At 38.1% G+C, this 23,775-nt stretch overlaps 1 protein-coding gene across 6 annotated transcripts in view; it reads left to right on the top strand.

Annotated features, from left to right (window-relative positions):
* The window catches only part of LRRC4C (leucine rich repeat containing 4C), a 1,209,844-nt gene that overhangs the window by 1,093,353 nt on the left and 92,716 nt on the right, over positions 1–23,775 (top strand). The window contains exon 1 of one of the 6 annotated variants that reach the window (XM_043580989.1): positions 2,376–2,491. The exons of the other annotated variants lie outside the window; for them this stretch is intronic. The gene's annotated coding sequence lies outside the window, so the exon portion shown is untranslated. Of the gene's footprint in view, positions 1–2,375; positions 2,492–23,775 lie in introns of those variants that run through there. 6 annotated transcript variants of the gene reach the window in all.

Raw genomic sequence — 23,775 nt, 5'->3', positions numbered from 1 at the left:
TGAAAACATTTTATTGAGTTGCTTCTTTGATGAACTCTTGGGTGGTTTGGGTTTGATTCCCCTCCCTGGAAAATTTATATTGGCAGGTTGGCAGGTAAAATCGTGTTGCTTTAATTGATCTATTGGAATGTAAAACTGGTTATTGACTGATACTTATTAGACTATAAAATCAAGATTATGGGCCTAAGAAATGCATCTGTGGCTTAGTAATAATTACAAGAATAGTGGTAGTAACAATAACTAAGAGCTCGATTTATACTAGACACTAGGCTAACTCCTTTCCATATACAGTCTAATGTATTCCTTGTGACGATCCTGTATGATAGGTTCCATTACTACTGGAGAGGGAAATGAGCACTTTTCCAAAGGTTAATACTTAGTATGTGGTAAGTCATGATTCAGTGAACTTAGAGTTTACTGGAAATGAAGATGAAAGGACACACATAGATTTCACACAAGATAGAATGAGTGCTGTAGGAGAGACATATACAAAGTATCATTATCTAAGATTGTTCACCTATCTTTTGATTCATTCATGTATTTGTACAGCTATACTCCCAGTGTTCATATATTCCGCATGTACTTTTACCCAGAATTCTAGGGCTGGCAGATCCTTGGTTCACTGCTTCCATCCATTGCCGAAATCCCTTTCTACACCATCCCTGGGATCTTGGTCACAGAACCCTGTTGCTGAGTACCTTTAGGGATAAACACGCTCCCTATAGGCAGGTGTATCTGCTGCTTACATTGCATAGATGGGAGTTGAGCCACACTTGGTTTCCCTGTACCTTCCAATCTTGGTTTTTCCCAGTATAGCCAGTTAACAGTTTAGGATCATCCTTTTTTTTTTTTTTTTAATTTTTTTTTTCAACGTTTATTTATTTTTGGGACAGAGAGAGACAGAGCATGAACGGGGGAGGGGCAGAGAGAGAGGGAGACACAGAATCGGAAACAGGCTCCAGGCTCCGAGCCATCAGCCCAGAGCCTGACGCGGGGCTCGAACTCACGGACCGCGAGATCGTGACCTGGCTGAAGTCGGACGCTTAACCGACTGCGCCACCCAGGCGCCCCTAGGATCATCCTTTTACAACAAGCTTACCCTGTCGGAGGCCATTGTTTGGCTCCATCCCATCTCTATGTGTCTTTTTTTCATGGTTAATATTGCAGTGTTTCTGTGAAGTTAAAACTACGTAATCATGTAACTTGTTTAGAAGAGTGCACAATGCATAATAAGCAATCTGTAAAGAATAGATGATAATAATGCTAATAATAACATAATTGTTATTTATTGGATTAGGCATAGTTTATAGAATTCTTCCTCTCCTGGTTGGCCACATTTTGTATAGAATGATTTAGATATAGATGCCAGCTTTCATTAAATATGTTACTGTTAATAGGACACAGGGTTTCAGGTTCACTTGTGTATATCATTAAAATGAACCCAATAAATTAAACTCAGGTTTAATGATTGACTTAATTGGTAGGGATATTGGCAATGCTCATTCTTGCATACATAATTCCTGGGTTCTGCTTCGTGGAGTCGTTATATTTAAATACCCTTTTAAAAACCTAAACCACTGCCTGGCTGTGTGATTGCCCCATAGAAAATAGCGATAATGAAAAGAATAAAAAGAGAAAGGTGGAAACTCACTTGAACAAAATAGAAGCCATTTCAAAGCTACAACCCTACATAAGAATGAGGGAAGGGAAATAAATACATGTACCTAAAGCATGACCAATGATCATGCAGTTCCTCCATTCAAAGGCTTAATCTACTTTTTTTTTTAATTAAGCGTACCAACTCTTTGTTTCTAACAGAATAAAATTGTAATAAAACAAAAAGGTTTCACTACAGACCTAAGCCAGACAGCTGCTTAAAAGATGCCAAAATGTGCAGCTCCCTGGAGCCTAAAGTCTCTTTTAAGGCTGATTATGAGTGACGCGTCCAGGCGGGGAGTCTTCCAGGAGGAAATACATCTTTGTCTGGGGTTAGGTCAAGGGCTGGACTCACAGGGCTCTAGTGAACCTTGAGGAGAAATTTCTGAGGCAGAGTCCAGACAGATGAAGTCACTAGATCCTCAGAAGGGGGAGGAGAAGATAAAACCTCACCCTGGACTGATTTTCAGTTGCAAGACTTTTCTGGCAAAGGATATGCCCAAACTTGTTCTCTCCTGGTTTGCCTACTGTTCGTGGGCACCCATGCAACCCATGTGGTTCTAAAGTCTCAAGTTGAGATACAATACCAACAAATGGTAACATCAGTGGCCCCCCAGCGCCATTTAAATATCTTTTCATATTCTTGTATGTTGCTTTTGAAGGGTGGATATTCTAGGATGTGGCCTTGTAGAAAAATGTCTTTTTCAGGCTATATGGAATCTTAACATCATCTAGTCCAATCACGTCATTTTGCAGATGAGGAAACAGGCTGAGAGAGAGGGGACTTGCCCAGAGTTACTCAGCTAGTCAGTAACAGACAACAGTGGAGCTTGGGGTAAGTTGTGTGGCCTCTTTGGGCCTCTCAGTGAATCTATAAATTGGAAATGAAGGATAGGTCTATGTGATCTCTCTAAAATTCCTTCTTATTGTAACATTCTACTTATGTTTAATTTTAGATTTGTAACTTCCAGTGTGATTTCCATTTTGTAATAATCAAGAGCCTCTTATAAAAATGATGATAAATATATGCCTAAATGTCAGTGTTCAAGAATTTGGATGAAGGCTAAAGTCTGGTTAATAATTTCATATTATGTACAGATACTTATCTCTGTACATGGCATAGATTTGGACTAAAGATTTTGAAAGTGCGCCTGGCTTTGAATATGGTTGGTAATTTACTATATTATATCCTAAGACTACAGACAACTTCTTAATTAAACTATAGGAAATGTTTCTTTATTGCTATTGCCTTATGTTGTTTTACTCATTGCTGGAAATTTCGAGTCACATCAATGAGTAGGGTTGTTCAGGAAGTCCTGCCATTATAGGATAGAAATGCCCAAGTTGGTTTGGGTTCATTGAAAACTCCATTGCTTATAAGCAATAATTGGATCTTTTTTTTTTTCCTCTCATTTCCTCAGTATGCACAGTTTCAATAAAATGACAGCAAATCCATTATGTAATGGAAGCTATAAAGGCTTTCATCAAGAGTGTGCATTTTTACTGTCTGTTTAGGATAATCTGGGTTAGGGAGTGGCAAGGGCAAAAGATTCAAGATTAAGATCCACCTGGCGTTTCAAGTCCTTGGCTCCATGGACTTCGGCAGGGGGTTGTGAGGGTAATGGGAGGAGCAAGAAATTAATATCCTCTTTTTTTTGTCTGTTTTCCCTAAGGTCCCCATCAGGTACAAGTCTTTCCAAACTCTGTGGGATACTTTAAATATCCATTTTCCCCTGTTGAATATGTGGATTCAATTCATTTTTAAAGTACGATTTATAATGCAGAGAATTTTGAGGGTAGGGAGTTCATTGGTTACAGGGGAAGCATGTTTACAACATTGGCATGCAAGTCAGACATTTATTACCAAGATGACATTTGACAAGTTATGCATGATGGTGTTTACAGAGATATCAAAGGGATGAAATGGAATAATGTATATGAAAGAAATGTGTACAATCAAAAGTATGAAAAATCGTTTGTGTTTTCTTATACTGCATATTAAAGGAAATGGACAGGTGTATAGAAAAGAGTGAGGGGTAGAGAAAGAGAGAGTGTGAGAAGAAAATATTTTACTTTTACAATCAAATCATGGCTTAGAGCAGAGACCACTATGATGCAGGTGAAATATTGCTGCTGGAATATTGGATGTCCATGCTTCTTAAAATATTATGTACATTTGAGTCACTTGGGCATATTGTTAAAATGCACATTCTGATTCATTAGATCTGAGATGAGGTCTGAGAGTCTGAATTTCTAAAAAGCTTCCAGATGCTGCTGATGCTGCTGGTCCCAGCACTCTGAGTAGCAAGGTTCTATGCCATCAGAGTCATAGGTGTAACCAAAAGTCAACTAAGTATTTTACTAGAAATCAATTTTTTTACATATTTTGGGGGATTTATACATCAAGGGAATACCATCCAGCCTGGCTAATGATGTGCCTCCTCCTTGCCACACAAGAAAAGAGCCTTCAGCCCTTTCTGGTTTTATTATTAAGTGTTGGGAAAGCACTCTGCTTCTACTGGTTGGGGCTTCTGGCTGAAAGACAGTAGCAAGATAGGGGTTTTATATACAGAACAGTTAGCAATAAAGAAGATTGAGGGAACCAACGCATTACGAAGGCCGTTGACTTGCTTTTGGTTTCTTTACCGGGTTGTATCTAGTGGAGGTCATTGGGTCTTGCCATAGGAATTCTGGATATGTGATCGGTTGTCTGAAATCTCATTTTTGCCCTGGCACATTGCATATTTACATTGTCTTATATCACTCCTTTCCCTAACAGAAGTATGAACAGGGAGAAAGCATGTGAGATGTTTCCCTGTTTTTATTTTTTAAATTCAGTTCCACACACATTGACAGAGAACTAGGTTACACAGTGATGAACTAGGCTCTGAGAGGGGGCCTGAGGATCAGGAAAGGGATCCTGGGTATTGTCAGTTCACATTTAGACATTATTCACAGGCATAATAAATAAGCAAATACAAGGCGGTTTGAATTTAAGTAAAAATATGAGCTCTGCTAAGAACACGATGAAATTTGAAGAAAAAAGAGGCAACAGTGCTGCTGGGGAGGGAATTCAGAAGACATTGTAAAGGAGGAAGAATTGAGATCATGGTCACTTGCACATAGAGGCCAGAAATCAGTTTGAGGCAAAGTCTTTGTCATATTGTAGGTATGTAAGTGGAGAGCAAAAGCAGAGACATAGGTCAGTATAATTCAACTAACACAGTGCTAAGATTGTGTTTAGATGTCCTTCTTTGGAATTCAGGCTAAAGCCTAGAGCTTATGTGGGATTGTTGGAGGTGAGGGAAGCCAGGTCCGGTAGTGTTTTAGCTGGTATTTCTCTCAAATTTCAGTTTTTTCCTACTGGGTGTAGTTCCCTAGAATCTGCAGGAGAAAAGATCACCTTTTATATAAACACCTCTCCTTGGCAATCGAAACACAACACTTTAGAAGATACATGAATCAGGGATGGGTGAGAGAGAAATGATTCCAAATTGCCTAAAAATAAATTCCGTGGGGCACCTGGGTAGCTCAGTGCTTAAACGACCCACTCTTGGCTCAGGTCATGATCTCGTGATTGGTGACATTGAGCCCCACGTCGGGCTCCAAGCTGACAGCACGAAGCCTGCTAAGGATTCTCTCTCTCTCTCCTCTCTCTGCCTCTTTCTCTTTTTCTGTCTCTCTCTCTAAACATAAGTAAACATTTAAAAAATATATATATATCTCCATGATTCATTGACTCATTAGGTGCTTCCTCTTTACAACTCTGACACTCAGATGTGTTAAAGATGCTCTCTACTCTAATTTATGTGAATTTAAATTTCTCTTTAAGTGAATTTTTGCCCTGATAGTTACTTTGGAGTATTATTGGTTGATAATAAAGAGCCTTTCATATCTCTTTTTTTGATATGCTGGTGCTTAGCTATTCCAAAAAAAGTGACTTTACAACCATTTTCTGAATCCTAATTGCCCTGGCTGGTGCCATTGCCTGGGTAGAATGGGGGATGTAAAGCTGGGATGTAAATCTTGGATCACTGTAGTCAATGTGGTCTGAGAATCCAGTGTAGATAGAGGGAGAAAAACCAAAGAACGTTAACCATTATCAAATCCAGGGACAAGTGTGGGGCCAGAGTCAGGAGGTGAAATGAAGTCGTAATTCAAAGGTATTCAGGCACATATCAGGAAACAGTGTGGACCAGTGCCCACTCGAGGAATTACGGTGTGAGGTGTTCTTACTGTATATTCACTTGTTGGCTGAGACTGGCTTACAGGCACAAGGAAGTATTCAAAAACACCATTTCATCTTCCTTATTATCCACCTTTTGAAGATGCTCTCTTAAGAGCCCAGATGAACATGAAACTTCTGTTACAATATAAACTTCAGACTCTTCTGCATCCCAGTGGGCAAAGTAATATACCTCCCCCCAGTGTTGATTTGTTTTAAATTCATTTGAATTAATCAAAATCTAGAAAACCATAGACAACAGAGACTCTAGGAGGCTCTAGTTTTATAAAACTCCATTTAGCTGTGGCTGCCAACAGGTCACTGCACCCTTTGTCGTTCATTCTGGCATTGCTTCCTCACCTTTGATGCCCCTGCTTGCCTGCTCAGGCCCGACTCCGGTGGTGTGGGATAGCGTTTTCATTCTTGTGGCCTCTGCTGTCAATTCCAAATTCCCAGTAATAAGCAAACTTCAAGGGCCTAGGTATTTCATACTGAGAGATGTTTTGAGAATCATCTAGCATTCACTGCCTTTGCTTTTCAGTTTAAACAACAAAGAAACAAATAATGCAAAACAAAAAACAAAATAAACAAACCCAAAACCCCAAGACATTGAAAGGAAATAAGGGGGAGGACCAAAGAGAGGGAGGTGAGAATAAGAAAAAGGGGCTGAAGAAATAAAACCAACATTTATTATATGCTAAAATGTAGCAAACCCTGTGCTAGGTTCTTATTATGCAATGTGCTACTTGATTTTGCCATGACCTGGTGTTAAGGTCATCATTGGGCCCACTTTACCAGAGGGTCAAATAGAGCGTAAGAGAAAGTCTATTTAGAGGTCATAGTCCCGCAGATACTCCCCCGCGGAGTGAAGGCAGAACCTGGATCTCTCCTGCTTTCTAGAACCATGCCGAAAATGGCAGATGATAGTGGCTGCAAGGAAAGTGACATCCTTTTTTGTCACAAAGTAGCTTAACTATGATATGATACGCCATTTAGATAAAAGGCAGAAGTGGGAAATGGAAAAGTCACAGATCTGTTCCCTTCCAAACAAATTACTCTCTTCATTCATTTTGAACCTAACATATAGGGACTACTTTATGGTGGTAATAATCTTTTTACATGAACATGACCTGTCTTTTCCTTAGTCAGCAATATGGAGTCATGCTGGGTAGTCCCTGAGCTGTATAACGGTTGATATATAGTCTCTACATGCTTAATATGCAGAAATTGTTTTTTTAAATAAATCAAGATGACTGTTTTTTTTTTTTCCTTCATAAGCCATGTCTAGATTTAGATGTTTCTACTAAATGGTGATCTCAGCCCTGCATGCTGATTCTTTAAGGAGCTACATATTAAGCACTTACTAAATACTAGAAACCATGTTAGGAACTGTATTGGTCAGGATTGTCTAAACTCGCTGTGATAACAGATCAACCCTGAAATCTCGGTGGATTAACATGAGTTTATTGTTTGTGCAGGCTGAGTCTACTGTGGACCTCTTTTAACCCTCAAGTGATGTGTGAGAGGGTTGGTCTGCCTCTGTCTTATGGCTTTGCCTTCTGAACATTTGGCTTCCAGATTGCTATCACAGGGAGAAGCAAGCTGGAGATAGTTCAGGGCATTCCTCTGCCTTCCTCAGAAGTGACACACTTATATTCTATTTATAATCCATTTGTCAAAAGTCACCTGGCCCCACCTAACTCTGAGGGTGGAGGTGGTGAGGGAGCTGGGAAATAGAATCTTCTCTGTGTCTATAAAAGAAAGAATTAACAGATCCTGGTGAGTGCTGTCAATGATGTATCACAAGTTCTGAAATAACAAAGTTTACATATTTAAAGTTAACGCCTTCTATGGAAGCTAGGGAGACATATGAGGAAAATGAGAATTCCAGGGGAATATCGAGGGCTATATTACGATTTGGCAAAGCCTATAGCTCCTTGAGCCAACAACTGATGTTTTCTTTAGAGCATTTCTTTTTATCCATCTGAAATAATTGACTTAAGATTTAAAAGTTCCTTGTGTTGTGTTGTGGTGTGTGTGTGTGTGTGTGTGTGTGTGTGTGTGTGTTAATGCTGTCTGCTTTGTTTTCTTAAATAAAGGTCAAAATGTGTTTAGAAACTAAGCCTGGGTCTTAGACTTTCTCTTCTTGAACCTGTGGCCTTATAGCAGTTATTTCACAGAAGGAAGCGAATTTTCTGTGCTGTGAGTCAGGAAGGCTGGAATGAATCTGTGCACCCTCATAGTTCTTTCTTTGTGGGGCACTTGTTGTGTATAGATGTCCCAATATTTATGACTGGCATGGCTGCATATCAAGACAGTTTTCTGGCATTCACCATACAAATAGCAAAGAATATGCAACTGCAGAGATCTAAACCTTCAGGAAAAATAAAAATGGAAAAAAAAAGCCATAATAAGGCCATGCAGGTAAGTTTACGCTTGAGAGTATGAACATGGGTCTGGGTCAAAGAAGACGTGCTGCTAGAAAGTCTAGATGTTTTCTTTTTGTGTTTAGTACATAGGTTTTTGTTAAAGCTCTTGTTCTTGTAAACAATCAGTGAAGGACTGAAAAATTGGTACCATGTCTGTTTGTAAGGAATATAAGAATAAAATTCTGCACCATTTTTTGAAAATTCTTCTTACAGTGAAAACAATTTTCACCCTTTATGGCTTATTTGTAAATTTAATACGTCTTATCCACAGAGTTAAGAAGTTGAGCTTTCACTGTCAAGTATTTCCTCTCAACAATTTTCTCTTTACCTTGATTTTCAACTTCTTTGACTTTAAATTATATCCATATAATGGATTTGCTTTGGCATGTGGACATAGGTTATGACCTCTAAATAAATATTTTCAGTGAATTTGGAAACCAACTACAATGGCCTCAGAAATTTTGAAGATAAATTAGAAAGAGCCAACTATGAAAATAACACAAGTAATAGTAATGATGATGAGGATAGTGATGATTATATAATGTAATGATGAACATTAATTGGGCATTCATTATGATCCAAACACTGACTGTTTTATAAGGATATGTTCATTTAACCTACATATTTATAAGGGGCTATTATTAACTTCACTCTAAGAAAGGGCTTAGAGAGATGTTAAATAAATTCCCCAATGTCACATGACCAGAAGTTACTGGTTGACCTACTTCAAGTTAACTGAGGCTTGTCCTGCCATAAAGTATCTCACTGGTTTCTAAATGTGTGGATACTCCACTAAACTGAAAGACAACCAAAGGAAACCTCAGCGTAAGTGTGTATTTTAACTTGCATAAAGAAAGTATGTTTTATCAAAAGTACCGTAGTCAGAAAGTTTGGAAATAGAGAGAAGGCAGGAGGAATATGTTCTGCTTTCATCCACGAGTATTCAAAGGAAGAATCTACTACCTAGTGTGGTGGCTCTTAATCAAGAGCAATTTTGTTTCCCCATCCAGAAAACATTTGACAAAACCTGAAGACGTTTATCTCCTCATGACTGGGAGAAAGGGTGCTCCTAGTATCTTGTGGATAGAAGCTAGGACTGTACTGAACATCCTTCAATGCACTGAGCAGCCATGTTGTCCAGCTTCTTGTTGACCAAAATGTCAATAGGACCAAGGCTGATCTTGTGTAAAAGTGTATTCTTATATAGGGAAACTTGTGTAATTAAGGGCTCAGTCTTTGGAGTCAGTGTACTTGATGTTCAGTTCTCGCTCTACAGTTTGACTTTGGGAGTTCAGCTCTCCAAGTTTTAATTTAGTTACTTATATGCTGGAAAGAAATATTCTTACCCTACAAGATTGTTCTGAAGATTAAATGAGAGCATGTATACACAGTGAGTAGCATAGTCCCTGGCTTTCATAGATGATCCATATGTTAGGTGAGAAAATGATAAACTTTGGTTAAACAATCATAGTAGTGTTTTTGAAACCCTCAAAGAATGCTGTCGAATAGGTACTTTAAAAGACCTCTCTCCAGATCAGACAGCTGTGTTTTAAATCTTGTTTCCTCTACTTCTTAACAGTATGACTTTGGACAAGTGCCTTAGAACTCTGTGACTCAGTTCCCTCATCTGTAAGATGAGGGTAGTAAGTCATATGTGTCTTCTAGAGTTTCTGTCAGACTTAAAAGAGAGTATAAGTATAAAGTGCTTAGAACAGTGCCTACCACTTAGAAGTGGACAGTTATTAGCACTTATTATTCATTTACTTAATATTGTTAGATAAGACATAGCATATAAATTAATTTTCTAAGTAACTGAACCTTGAAATACCAGCCTCTTAAATATCTCTTGAAATACCTCTTGAAATACGAACACTTTGTTTTATTTTAGCAATTAGAATAATGGAAATAGCTCTAAAATTATATTTCAAAATTATTTTCTTATTTAAAAATGCATGCCAAATAATCGTGATATTTTATGGTTAATTCAAGGCCTGTGTCATAATGCTATCATGTCTTGTAGTAGATTATCGTACATGAAACTTCTAAAACCATTGAAGTAAGAAGATTTTCTTTACCCTAGCCTGCTGGATGGTTTCATTCTCTTGTCTGCTCTTAAAACATACTGGTTTTGCTTCCTTGCTATCAAGATCAGCTATCTGACCCTCATAGTCTGTACTTGCCTTTTCTAAATATCTGCATGATTATTAGTTGATCAGTATTTAATGAACATACTATATATACTATGCTCTCTAAGGTATGTTAATGACCAAAGCAAAATAATTCTTTCTTGGAGCTTACTATTTTTCAGAGGTAAACATTGAAAATGTAACACAGGTTCAACAATCATTTAGTTCCAAAGTGACCTACACTATGCCTAAGAGGTATCAATTGCTATGCATAGAGGCAGAAACTTCAGTGTGGGCTGAAAGACAGGCCAGGCCTTCAAGTGGAATCGATCACGAAGTATCAGTCTGAAAAAGGGAGTTAGCATGAGCAAGGCAAAAAGAACAAGCATTACAAGCAGATGCAATTACAGAAGGAAAGTTCCTTATTTTTGACAGGGCGTGGTGTTGAATAAAGGAATTTTTAAAAGCTCGGTATGACTACAGACCAAAATGAATCAAAAGACAGAAAACAAACAAAAACAAAAACAAACAACAAACAAACAAAAAGACAGACAAAATCCAGGTTTATGGTGGCATTGATGAGGCTCAAAGGATAGCCAGCGTCTCTATCATACAACCCTCTAAAGCACACAAAAGTTGGCCTTATCCAGTAGGCAATGACAGGCCATTGGGAAGTTTAAGTTTGTTGTTGATATGGTAGATGTTCATGGGAAAACAGGCTTGGAAGTAGGAAAGAGTGAAGGTAGAAACACCAGTTTGAAACTGCTGCAGTAGTCCAGGTAGGATGTGATGAAAACAGCCCAAATTGTGTCTGGAATAGAAGCGGTCTCTGATGACTAAGACTCTCCTGAGAGAGGAGGGCTGATATTTAGTTTATGGACTTGGGAAGATTTATTTGGCAGTTTACCTTTTACATTGTTCTTGGCTACATTCCAGAGCATTGAGGTTGATGAATAATCCATTTCCAAAGAGTAAAAACACAAATGTGCAGCAGTAACAAAAATGAAACCATATTTGTATAATAGTTGAAAACCCTCTATTATTGCATTTAATCAGCAAATTTCCCTAATGAGTGATTTTCACCCTCCTGGTTCCTACAAGACTACATTCTAAGTCGATGTACTTTATATATTGGTAGTAGGATATTTCTACCTCAGTAAGCCATGAGGCCTGATAGGAAATTTCATTTATCCTGTCTCACAGAGAAAGTTGTATGTATACATATGCAGGTTTGCATAAGGCCTTGAATGCCGTATTTAGAATATTGAATATTCCATTTTGAACATCTATAAAAGCTGTTCAATGGTCAACAGATGTCGATTTCTAAAATATGTGTCTAAAATAGATATAATAATTTATTTCTCTTAGGATAATTGAGAGAATTAAATATGCTGGATTTAGTATCTAGCATCTAATACATATCTAATAAGTTAATACATTTAAAGTACATTTATAATTTAAATATGATTTTAATATCACAGGTTAACTATATGGTTTATGATGAATGTGTATATATCAGGGTGCTTGGTTGGTTAAGCATCCTAGTCTTGATTTCAGCTCAGGTCATGATCTCACATCACAGTTCATGAGTTTGAGCCCCTGTATCAGGCTCTGTGCTGACAGTGTAGAGCCTGCTTGAGATTCTTGCTCTCTTTCTCTCTGCCCCTCACTTACTCTCTCTCTTTCTCTCTCTCTCAAAGATAAATAAACCTTTAAAAAAGATAAATATATACATATGTATATATGTATGTATATATGCACATATATACACTACATTTGCTATTGATGATTATAACAAAAATGGCTGTGCAATGGTATTCAAAATGATGAATAGGTGGGTTTTTTAATGTTTATTTATTTTTGAGAGAAAGAGAGAGAGACAGAGCATGAGCAGGGGAGGGGCAGAGAGAGAGAGGGAGACACAGAATCTGAAGGAGACTCCAGGTTCTGAGCTATCAGCACAGAGCCCGATGCGGGGCTCAAACTCACAAACTATGAGATCATGATCTGATCAGATGTCTAACTTACTGAGCCACGCAGGCGCCCCTAAAATGACGAGTAGTCTTACAGCTATCCTTGGTAAAATTAGTTTTGTTTTTTTGTTTTTTGTGGGTTTTTTTTTTTTTTTTTGGTTATTTCTGTCCTGGGAAGTTATCATGAATCAGAAGTTAAATGTTAGCTCTGAATATATGGCTTCACATGAGTTGAGATTCTGACCCAGTTTCTATATCCTGCTTTTTCTCATTTGCTTATTCATTTCTTTATTCATTATTTAAACAAATATTTACTGGATCTCTACTTGGTGCCAGCCACTATAACCTGTCTTACAGTCTGGTAGGGAACAAACATAAAAGCAAATGACTGCAATAAAATGGTGTGAACATTGTGTAATACATCCTTTTCAAGTAAAGAGGCATTCCATTCTCCTACATGACATATGGTTAATTATTATGTACATATTCGTCTGTCATTAAACTAAATAGAGAAGAATGGAAATTACATAGAGGAAACATAAAGGAGCATTTCTTTCTAAGTATCTGTTTTTTATTCATTCTCTTGTCTTCATCTACCACCCACCTGCTGAAGACATCCAATGATTATCAGTAATTGCTATCACTTTCTCTTACCCCGGAATCCTATTTCCATCTGACTTTTGGCAATCTGTAGGTAGATGTTCCATAGATATCTCAAATTCATTCTGCTTAAAACAAATGCATTATGTTCCTTCCTCTCACAAAAGATTGTTTCTCCTCCTATACATCTAACCCCTGTTAAATGTATCATCTATAAAGTCATCCCGACGGAGGTTTCAGGATCCCTGTCAATGTTCAGTGGCTGCCTGTAGCCCACAGCCAATAGGTCGTCAGATGTTCCTCACCCCCTGCCAGTTTTCTTCCTCCCCCTTCTAGGGAAACACTGCACACATACCTTATGCCCCAAATTAGTAGGATAAGAAAGCAATTTGCAAGTTGCTAGGCAGCAAGAGTTGAAGAGAAAATTAAGTCAGTGACTTGGTTATTAAGTGTTACCACTGTGTTGTCTCTTTTTCTGTGAGTGGAGAATGTTTCTCTTTAACATGGAATAACTTTATGTTGATCTATGAACTTCAAAAACATCCTCATACACATTTCCACATTGATACACTTGCTGGATTTCTCTTTCCTTCCCATCACTGATATTTTATGCTTCCAAGGGCAGTTCCAGCTATGAATCTGAGTCCTTTGCCAATGCCCGACTGCTCAGGATCTGAATGGGAGACTCCTACTGTAGTTCATGTTTATGGAGGAGTATGTTAACCATTGCTATTAGTCACTGAAAAGAAGTGATTGACATCACAGTAATGAAAGATACCATAAGTTGGCTTTGATCATATTCTGAGTTTCATTCTGAAACTCATTCAGGCCCTGAAGTTTCATTCTGGTTTACACTCTTCTTCTTTTTTTTTTTTTTTCTTCTGGCTTTCTTTCTTTCTTTCTTTCTTTCTCTTTCTTTCTTTTTACATTTATTTTTTATTTCTTAAAATTTACATCCAAATTCGTTAGCATGTAGTACAACAATGATTTCAGGAGTAGATTCCTTAGTGCCCCTTACCCATCTAGCCCATCCCCCCCTGCACAACCCCTCCAGTAACCCTCAGTTTGTTCTCCATATTTATGAGTCTCTTCTATTTTGTCCCCCTCCCTGTTTTTGTATTATTTTTGTCTCCCTTCCCTTATGTTCATCTGTTTTGTCTCTTAAAGTCCTCATATAAGTGAAGTCACACGATTTTTGTCTTTCTCTAATTTCACTTAGCATAATACCCTACAGTTCCATCCACAGAGTTGCAAAATGGCAAAATTTCATTCTTTTTGATTCCCGAGTAATACTCCATTATATATATATCCCACATCTTCTTTATCCATTCATCCATCGATGGCCATTTGGGCTCTTTCCATACTTTGGCTATTGTTGACAGTACTGCTATAAACACGGGGGTATATGTGTCCCTTCGAAACAGCACACCTGTATCCCTTGGATAAATGCCTAGTAGTGCAATTGCTGGGTCATAGGGTAGTTCTATTTTTAGTTTTTTAAGGAACCTCCATACTGTTTTCCAGAGTGGCTGCACCAGCTTTCATTCCCATGGTTCACACTCTTAAAGAGTGAATTCTGGGGTGCCTGGGTGGCTCAGTCAGTTAAGTGTGTGACTCTTGGTTTCAGCTCAGGTCATGATCTCACAGTTCATGGGTTCAAGCTCCATGTCGGGCTCCACACTGACAGAGTGGAGTCTTCTTGGGATTCTCTCTCTCCCTCTCTCTCTGTCCCTCTCCTGCTCACCCTCTCTTTCTCTCTCTCAAGATAAATAAATACACTTAAAAATATTTTAAAAAAAGAGTCACTTCTAAATTCATACGTGTAAGTGTAAAACTGTCTGGAACATGGTAGGTCCAAAGTAAGTGGTACATCCTTCTTAACCTTGTAGTTTATCTTTGAAAAACTCAGGGAGCATCAAGTGCTCTAAACCACCCTAACCCTAGGATAATGTTAAGTCCCTAAGGAAAATACATTGGAAGAAGAAATATGACAGTTTTCTTTTTTCCTGCTTTCATTTTTAAAAAAGATTTTATTTTTAAGTAATCTTTACACCCAACGTGGGGCTCAAACTCCCAGTCCCAAGACTAACCATTGCATGTTTTATCAACTAAGCCAGCCAAGCACCCCCTCACTTTTCATTTTGTGTGTGTTCTTAACTAGTTTTTATATCCTGGCACACATGTAGGATGGGGTTAATATTAACTATAGATTAAAAGGAAAAGTTTAAATGTCTTTAAAATGTGGGGTTTTACATGGAATAGGACACAAGGCAGAGAGGAAAAGGCTGCTTGGAGAGGAGGTACAGATAAAGAAGACAATTATTCCTAGAAGAGGTCAAAGAAGAGAAGATTAAAATTTGCTTTGAGTATTTCTTTTTTTTTTAATTTTTTTAATGTTTTATTTATTTTTGAGACAGGGAGAGACAGAGCATGAACAGGGGAGGGTCAGAGAGAGAGGGAGACACAGAATCTGAAACAGGCTCCAGGCTCTGATCTGTCAGCACAGAGCCCGACATGGGGCTCAAACTCACGGACCACGAGGTCGTGACCTGAGCCAAAGTCGGCTGCTTAACCTACTGAGCCACCCAGGTGCCCCTGCTTTGAGTATTTCTAAAGCAAATGACCTATTTATGAACTCCCATGTGAACTATTTTTCCTTCCTCTTTTGAAGAATTGAAACTTCCAATGTGTATTTAATTTTTTTTTAATGTTTATGTATTTTTGAGAGAGAGACAGACAGAGCACAAGCAGGGTAGGGGAAGAGAGAGATGGAGTCACAGAATCCAAAGCAGGCTCCAGGCTCTGAGCTGTCAGCACAGAGCCCAACAAGGGGCTCAAACTCATGAGCTGCGAGTTCATGGCCTGAGCCAAAGTCAGACGCCTAACCAACTGAGCCACCCAGGTGCCCCTCTAATGTGTCTTAATGTTTCACATCTTTTTTGGCCCATGCATTCGATCTGGTGTAATAGACTAGCATTGTTAGTAAACAGTGGTGTCATTGCTGTATATATGGCTGTTGGTCCTCAGCTAAAGTGAGCTTTGCTGAGCAAATAAGTTTTATGCAGCCACCCTAGACAAATCATTTCCCAGAATGCCAAGGGAAACACTAACGCTGGGTCTTACTTCATCGTTCGTCAGTATGTTCTCCTATTGACCAAATGGGATAAGGGAAAAACGGACCAAAGGAAAAACTTATGATTCACTAACATAAGCCTCCCAAGTGCCACCAAGAGTCATACCTCTGAAGGGATGATTGGTGAGCATCCTCACAGAGCAAAGGATCCTTGTTAGCAGCCACTTACAATTCATGGCGGGGCACTTGAGGAAAATATTGCTGCTGCTCACCGTGTTGCCAGTATTCCGCCTTCCGTCAAGATGAATGTTAGGATTGTTTGTGTAGTGCAGCTTTCAGCATGGGCGTAGAAGGAAAGTTTATTACCTGTTCTCTCCCCTCCTCTGAGAGGGATTTGTTTCACTTTGAACGACGAGTCTCTTAAAAAGGCTGCAGGTCACAATGCATGTTGTAATTTCCTCAAAGTCTGAACGATAGTTCAAATGATAGTCCATGCGGAAGCCACACAAACATGGGGATCAAAATTCAACTAGCTTTTTGCTCTGTTGGAAGAATGCAGGGCCTCACACTTAGAGATCGCTCAGCAAATCTCCTAGCCTTTCTGACGTTGTTTAGTTGAGATGGACGAATTGGACTCATGTAGCAGAGATGATTGGAGATGAAAAAAGACAAGCTGTAAGATAGATGTGAGTTCATGGAAAGAGGAAAAGCTTTTGGCTGGGGTATGGGGACTGGGTCAGTAGCACCTGTTATTCTCCCTCCTCTTCTCGGTACCTGCCCCTCTCTCAGCCTTACTTTCCTCTTTTTTTTTTTTAATTTTAACCTTTCGTATTTATTTTTTGAGAGACAGAATGAGACAGAGTGCAAGGGTGGGGGGAGGGGCAGAGAGAGGGAGACGCAGAATCTGAAGCAGGCTCCAGGCGTTGAGCTGTCAGCACAGAGCCTGATGCAGGGCTCCAACCCACGAACCATGAGATCATGACCTGAGCTATAAAGTCAGATGCTTACCCAGCTGAGCCACCCAGGTGTCCCCTTGCTTTCCTCTTTGCAAAACTCACTCATCTACCTATCATGCAGACTGCTTACTGGATCACGTGGATAACATGGGATTCCCTTTGCCCTTTACCTTGCAGGCAGCAAGTCTACCCTGAGCAGTAGTATATCTTAAATTTTTTTAAATTAAAATCTATATTCTATGTCCAGTTCCTTACCTTTCAAATAGCCATGCTTAGGCATCTGCGATATTTTGGGGTACTTCGTGTTTCTTTTCCTAGATTCTTATATTCTGGTCTTTTTTTAGCACCCATTGTTTCTATAGTTTGTAACCCTCTTCTCTCAACAAGAAACCACTGACTCAGAATGCGAGGGAATGATCCTGCATTCAAATGAGAAGTTGCAAACCCTCTATCAACCTGTGACTTTACACCTCCCACCTCCCTCCTCTCCTTCCAGAAAACAAACAGACCTGTCCTTCATCTGTATGACCTTTTGAACCAGATGCATACATACATATTTGGGCAGGGGTAGGGGGGTGGGGGCTAGTGTCAGCAGTAAAGTCATTGACTTAATTCTAACTCTGCAGAGAAGCTGTGTTCGGGGGGCAGGATAGAAGACAGATGGAAGCAGGCTAAAAATCTGTCATCATAATAATCCTCTTCAAAGAAGCATCACCTGCTTACATAGATTGAGAAAGAGAAATATAAGGTCACTTTTACAGTGTCTGATAATCCATTGGATGGAGGGAGAGGAGGAAAGATCATTGGTTTAACATTTATGTAAATTATTCTCAATTTTAAAACCAACTTTATCTGCCAGAGATTCCCACAATGAAAATTAGATATCATTTTCTTGCAGCTTCTTCATTCAGTTGATTTGTTCATTATGCCCTCTGCCTGGTTCTTTCTGAGAGAGGACACTCTTTGTATGAGTTGCTAGGTTCTCAGCGCACTGTGTTCCAAAGTTAACATCATGTTACGGCACCATATGGGCAATGACAGAGAATAACAGTCTTTGAGGTCTCACCTTTCAGGAGGGGGAGATGTGAGACTTAATTAATGAATGATGTAAGATCCTTCACAGTCCTGAGATAAAAGATGGTTTGTAAAATCAGAGTAAAATTAGAACTATTTCTCTAGTTCTAAACAAATATGCTGAACTAACAGGCATTTAAATAACTGGATGCAAAATGTGCATTATGGTATGTGTATATGTTCATATATATATATATATATATATATATATATGAAATATACTACATTTTAGTCCTGGAAGGGAATTTAGGCTCTCCCCTTATGTTACGTCTTTAAAAACTGAGGCTCAGAAATGAATTTTCCTAAGATCCTAGAGCTTATTAGGGCCAGATACCAAGCCAGAAACCAGATTTCTTAGACCCCCTGTTTTGTGCAACATGCAAGACTGCCTCATTATAGATGTTCTATACAGAGTCTATGGAATCTGACCAAGAACAAAGGAGAAATGCTTTGTGACTGGCCTTGAACCATTTTTAAGCATAAGTAGGATTATTACTGTTATATGAAAAATCATAAATGATTTTCATCCCATTGGGCATAGGAGAAGATAGAGGCTTAGAGCCAACTCTGTGCTAGGGAAATATTACTGGCAGCAATCCATGTCATTTGCCAAGGCAACAACCACCTTCCACATTGAGTGGTGTTTAATGTATCATTGTGGTGGAGTGGAGGCATTGTTGAAAATTGCTCATAGGAAGTACATAGAGCTTTTTTGGTATAGCAGGCCAAAAAAAGACTCAGAGTGAATTTATTGGCCGAATATTGATATAGCTTTAAAATTGTTGCTGATAGGGTAGGAGCAATCTGAATCATAATGGAGTGAGCTCTGGACTTGAGATTCAATACCCAAACCAACATTCCCCTTACAAACTGTATGAGTCCTGACAAGTCATTGAATTTCTCTGAGTCTCAAGGTACTCTTTTCAGAAATCAAACTAATAATTTCTAGATCATATAGTTTAGGGAGAATTAGAAAATATAATTTGGATAAAGTTGCATTGCATAATGTTTAGAACATATCTTGTATCTGAATCTAAAGAAACCTATCCAGAGACATTAGGAAGCATATTTAGGGTTTGTTATGTAGAAGGCAGTCCTCCAGAGACCAGCAATGGAGGAGAAAGTATTTATGTAACCAATTAGGACATCTATATTATCTACTAATTATGTAGCTTTCCTCTAATATCACATTTCTAGATGTTATCATCCATTGCCCTCCATATGAGTGAATAACAGCTCTTGAAAAGAGTGAAACAAATAAATAAAAAGAATCTATTGTGTTGAAGTTTTATTTTTATAGGAAATTTCCATCTTCCTTGTAGTTTATGTTGTTACTTGGTGTGTGTGTGTGTATGTGTGTGTGCACGTTTAATTTCATTTTGGCCCGAGAGTCTGCTTAATCACTTAGTCCTAAAGTTTTAAGGAAGCCATATTTATCTCTTTTTTTTTTTTTAGAAATTTATTGTCAAATTGGTCTCCATACAACACCTAGTGCTCATCCCAAAAGGTGCCCTCCTCAATACCCATCACCCACCCTCCCCTGCCTCCCACCCCGATCAGCCCTCAGTTTGTTCTCAGTTTTTAAGAGTCTCTTATGCTTTGGCTCTCTCCCACTCGAACCTCTTTTTTTTTTTTTCCTTCCCCTCCCCCATGGGTTCCTATTACGTTTCTCAGGATCCACATAAGAGTGAACACATATGGTATCTGTCTATCTTTTGGTTTGTATTTTTTTCCTCCAGTGGGGTTCAGGCTAGTTCATGACAAAGTTATAGATATTCAAATAGCTCATTTTGTTGTTGTTGTTTCTGTCTAAGAATAATGGAATGTAGGCCTATGTTTCAGGTAGCTTCATGTGGATAATTCATGTTTTTATACAGGCAGCATATAGGGATTCATTTCCTATATGGTCTTATTGGTCTCTTCACATTTTATAGTTACTTTAAGTCCTAGTCAATAATAGTGGCCTATTCAACAGTTTCCTGTGGGTCACTGTGGTAATTCCATTTTATTTTAAGAGATGGATCCCTCTCTATCTATCTAACATTGTTTGGGTGAGGGAAACACCCATTCTGCCTGAGGGAAGATGATGGAAGACAAACAAAATAACCTTCAGGGATATTTCAACTTTACAAAGCTATGGAAGCAAAATCAGTAAAATTAAATTGAATGGATGTCATGAGTCTTATTGTGTTATTAATGATTTCCATTCAGAATTGCTTATTAATTCATTTAGTGCCTATGTTGTTACATTGCTCTTAGATTATGGGGAGACAAAATGAGTGAAAATTATGTTCCCTGTATGAAGTAGCTCCAAGTCTGTTGGGGCACAGGACCTGGAGAGGTACTTGTACTATAGTGTGGTAGATACAATGCAAATACCGTGACAAAACTGTTTTGTTAAGTTCTCCTAACTGATTTTGGGGTGGAATAGTTTCTGGAAATATTTTCCAAAGAGCTAATGCTTGAGTTAATGTGGTAGAAATTAGTCAGGAGAAAAAGATTGAAGAATATGAGTTCTTATGCTGTCCCATGCCATTTTAATCTGCCACTCCAGTGCTGGTGGATGATAAAACATTATACTTTCAGGTGGCCCTTAAAGTAACAACTAAGAGAACATAACAAAAAACAAAAAACAAATAGACTGTATTGTTAGAATTACAAGAAGTGGTAGCAAAGGAAGAACTACTTGCCAGCAGGTATCTTGGGATGAAGGTGTCTTGGGATCAAATTTGATAGCAAATAGGCTAAACATTTTAACATGTTTCATAGTAAATGTGTGTAATCACACAAATCTGTAGGTAAATTTGTTACTATATCCAGTTAAGAGATGAAACAATAAATAAAGATTTATAAGAAACAGTACATTATTTTCTCATATGCATATAGATAGTTGAGCTAAGAACTGATTTACTTGAATCTAAAGATTATGATCTTTGGGCTATGTTGCCTTGTCTTTATAAATCGCATTTGTTTTATTACATTTATTTTAGGCCCCACAAGTCTTGAAAAGTGTAAATTGGAGAAAGTTTAAAAAAGCCAAGCAAATAATGAAAGAATTAGATGGAGGGGCATATAAAATAGATTAAAGGGTATTCAATAAAGCCCAAGTTATGGGCAGGGGATTTATACATACATACTGAAAGATATAAATGCTAAATGGAACTGGAATTATATATAACCTAGATCCACATTATATAATAAGGATTTTAATAAATGTGGAGGCTATTGAGTATTTGACAGCCTCTATAGAATAAAAAGCTCTTGGATTTTGAGTCATCTCATGGGAAATACTGGAAGCTAAATCAGTTGAGGAGTATAAAACTAAATTGGATGAAACATCTCTAATCTCCAAAATGATCTCTCTGTGTAAAATGCATGCAAAAACACACATACGTTCAAACTTCTAGTTTTTATGAACTACATGTCTCTCTGTGTATTTAAATAAAGGTTTTAATCTAAGTAGGTAAAAAAAGTTAGAAGAGAAAATCTTTTTGAAAGTCAATCTGTAGGCAGAAACTAAAGCATTATAGGATAAGTTTTAGAAACTGAAGACTCCTTACAGTTGGATGGAAAACATGCAGTCATTTAAAAATAATTAGTTTTGCAAAGGGATACATGAATGGAAGGTCTTGGAAAGGAGGCAAAGAATTAATTTCCCAGAAGGCTCTGCAGATAAAATTGTGGTTGGCACATTTCATTCTGCAGATACACCTCTTATTGGTATCTTGTCTGTTCTCTTGGGTGACATTTTGAAATAGTGTGTGCTCGGATGATTGTCCAATAATGCAAATGAGAAAGACACCTTTCAGACATTTCACTCTAGACAGACACTCTGGTCAGTTCCTTCTTAAGGAGGTCTAAAAAGAAATAGAATTAGTTGCCCAGACTTCTGTTAAGTGGGAGTTCCAGACTCCTTATCCTATCTAATCCCCTTGGATTCTCACTATTTAGCATGGACAAGAAGTTCATGATACTGAAGGGAACCATCCATATGGCTTAATATTTTCTGTTTGTTTGCCCTGAGTCCTGGGGTCACACTAGCACTGATGTTCTCTTTCTGCTTACTTAAATGCTAATGCCCTTTCTATTTTTTTAAAAAAAGTTTTGTATATATTTCATTTCTTGCATCCTAAATCAATACAGGACTCAACTCCTTCTCTAATGACATGATAAGATACGATGCTATTTTTCCCATTTTAACTGGTACCAGCTGGACTCAGTGGAATCTGTCATGTTATCCCTATTGCAAACATAATAAAGGATGGACCCTTTATCCTGCCACTCAAAGTATTTTATAATATGAAAACAGTCTATATTTCTAACCTTTTCTTATATTTTCTTTTCTATATTTCTTGACCTTTTCCTACATATGCCTTTGCTCCAGACTGGTGACTACTCACTGTTCCCCAACCTTGGCTCATGTTTCGCCACTTTCCAGCTTTTGCACAAAGTGTTCCCTCTGTCTCGGCAACATCTCTCTTATTCCTGTGCCCTCTCTGCTCTATTTACATTGTCTACCTATTGAAACTGTACTATCACCTTCTAAAAAAAACAAAAACCAAAAAAAAAAAAAACAAAAAAACAGGTCTTGATCTTCCCTGCTAATGAGGTCCAACCCTTCTTTGAGTCTATATCGGATTTGTCTGGCATCTACCCTGTGGACTCATCATAATCCACTATGGGCCCTCATTGTAGTATCTGAAGTTTTGTTTCAGGGATTTTAACATGGAACGTAACAGATAATTATTTATTGAATGTGTAATAATTATTTCTTTGAAATTTATTGTTTATTCAAGTGAAAACTGAATTCAGAAGCAATCTAAATGCCCAGACATAGGGGAAATGAATATCTGTGCTATAGCATGTTCATATAGAGACTGTACTACAGTCATTAAAATTAGGTTTACAAGGAAGGGTTTTTGTTCTTTTTTTAAAAACTCCAGTTAACATACAGTATTATATTGGTTTCAGGTGTACAATATAGGAGTTCAGCAATTCTGTACATTACTCAGTGCTCATTGTGATAAGTGAACTCTTAATCCCCTTCACCTATGACATGCATGCCCCCTCTCACCTCCCCTCTGGTAACCATCAGTTTCTTCTCTATAGTTATGTGTCTGTTGTTCAGTTTGTCTCTTTTTTTCCCCTTGTTCATTTATTTGGTTTCTTAAATTCCACATATGAGTGAAATCATGTGATATTTGTCTTTCTCTATTTCATTTAGCCTTGTATTCTCTAGATCCATCCATGTTGTTGCAAATGGCAAGATTTCATTCTTTTTTTTTTATGACTCAGTGATATTCCATTAGGTGCACAAGGAAGTTTTAATGCTGTGGGAAAATGATTGTAATATACAGTAAATTCTTGCCATCCACAAGGAATTCTTCCTGATGTCTTCAAAAGTGCTTCCGTACAGTATAATAATTGTCGCTAACCCTTACTCCTTATTTCCAATGTGCCAGGTCATCTTGAATTGTCCTGTAACTTACTTGATCCATCACTTGTACATTACTTGGCTCTCTGTGTAACTGTTTTATTAACTATGTAACAGGTAATAACCATTATGAGGATCAAAAAAGATACCTCGATACAGTACTTACTTACCTCAGCACCGGAAACATAGCAAGTGCTCCTCGAAAGTAGCTACTTGTGTATATTCAGGA

This window comes from Prionailurus bengalensis, chromosome D1, assembly GCF_016509475.1.
Source record: "Prionailurus bengalensis isolate Pbe53 chromosome D1, Fcat_Pben_1.1_paternal_pri, whole genome shotgun sequence".
In the NCBI taxonomy this organism is placed as follows: domain Eukaryota; kingdom Metazoa; phylum Chordata; class Mammalia; order Carnivora; family Felidae; genus Prionailurus; species Prionailurus bengalensis.
The sequence above is the reverse complement of the archived record's forward strand: the minus strand, read 5'-3'. Positions and strand labels throughout refer to the sequence as shown.